Source organism: Rhinopithecus bieti, unplaced genomic scaffold (assembly GCF_001698545.2).
Source record: "Rhinopithecus bieti isolate Rb0 unplaced genomic scaffold, ASM169854v2 scaffold_23869, whole genome shotgun sequence".
Lineage (NCBI taxonomy): Eukaryota > Metazoa > Chordata > Mammalia > Primates > Cercopithecidae > Rhinopithecus > Rhinopithecus bieti.
In genome coordinates, this window is record NW_016810959.1 from 236,963 (window position 1) to 238,462 (window position 1,500).

The 1,500-nt window shown below is 54.3% G+C and overlaps 1 protein-coding gene across 2 annotated transcripts in view; it reads right to left on the bottom strand.

Annotated features, from left to right (window-relative positions):
- Positions 1–455, bottom strand: part of BMPR1A (bone morphogenetic protein receptor type 1A) — a 166,343-nt gene extending 165,888 nt beyond the window's left edge. Inside the window, exon 1 of one of the 2 annotated variants that reach the window (XM_017893277.1) lies at positions 377–455. The gene's annotated coding sequence lies outside the window, so the exon portion shown is untranslated. The remainder of the gene's footprint in view (positions 1–376) is intronic. The other variant, XM_017893275.1, reaches the window with a different exon arrangement.
- Between the last annotated feature and the right edge of the window lie 1,045 nt (positions 456–1,500).

A 1,500-nucleotide genomic window follows, 5' to 3' on the forward strand; every position in this document is an offset into this window, starting at 1 on the left:
CGCGCCGCGCGCACCCGACCCCGGGCGCCAGCCCCGCCCCACCCCGCCCCGCCCGGCCCCGGACACGAAAGGAGCCGAGCGCACGGCGGAAGCGCCCCGCTGCCGGAGAGGAGGGCCAGCCGCCGGCAAGGGGGAGCAGAGCTGCTGGTGGTGCGGCGGGTGGGGTCTTCTCCTCCGAGCAGGCCCGCCGGCCCTTCACCACACGCCCGCAGACGCGGTCGGGCGCACGCGATGGAACGCGGCGGAGGGGAGTGCGGACGCGGCTACCGCGCCCTGCGGCCATCGGCGCCCGGGATGCCCGCTCCAGCCTTCGGGGCCGGAGAGCCCGGCTCTTGTGGGCTCCTTCGCGTGGACCCCTCCTCCGGCCGACACTCACACTGCAGTGAAAGCCAGTCAGCTGGCGTGAAATAAGCAGGTCGCTGGGAAGGCACCAAGTCACTAAGGTGGGGGATGGCCAGGTCGTAGTAGTTGCGACAAAGAAAAATGTAGTCACATTGCATTTGTTCCTCGCCCACCCACCGCTCCCGGCGTCTCTTCCTGGGCTCCTTGCCAGTGTGCCGAGGCGCGGGCAGGGTGATGGAGGCGCCCCGGCCGGGAAGATCTGCCGGGGAGAGCGGCTTTCCTCATCGATTCGGGAGCGCCAGGCCCGGCGCGCCCGGGCCCCTGTGATCTGCGAGCCCGCGAATTCCAGCGGCATAAGATAAGGAGCGGCGAGGGCCCAACAGGACTGAGGTCAGCCAGCTATAAATACGCCTCCAGTTCCACCGCGGGCTCACGCTGGTGACCTCGTGTACCCTCCGGAGGCTCATTCTGTCCATTTGGAAAATGCAACTAATTGTCGCCACCTCTTTTCTTCCATTTCCCCTCATTCATGATGGAAAATGCTTTTAAAAGTATTCGATGACCTGTATGTGAAGAAAGAGGAGACAGGCCCCTTTTTCACCAAATGTGACCTTAACCTCCTTAGTAATCCAAGGAATGTATCGAGTTTGAGTCACTTAACAAAAGATGTTCTTTTAAAGATGTATTTTTAAAAATCAGTTTTAAAACTGGGTAAACTGAGTAAAAAGAAAGGGGAAAAGAAAACAATGTGCCAAGCACTTGTATTGACACACATTCTCGCCTGAAGAGATGTTTAGATTCCAGGGTATTCCCTTATATTCTGGTGTAAATGTTTGAATTCCCTTGTATTTTTGTTTCAATTTTTTGGTTTATCTTTCATTCTGTCTCCCTTTTCTTCTTATACCCTCCTTTGCCCTTAATGCTGCAGAGAGCCTCCGTCATTCTGAATTATTTTTCAGTTCTGTTTTCTTCTCTTATCTTTTTTTCTGGGCTCTTCAGCTGTCTCAGGTTTGACAGTCATGGGTTATAGTATCTTGCTATGCAGGAATAATAGGATAAGTGAGATTACTTGCATCAACTAAAATTGGTCACTTTTCTTTCTCAAGTTTCCGTCATAATACCCAGCTTTAGTTTTTGTTGGTTTGTTTGTTTTGTTTT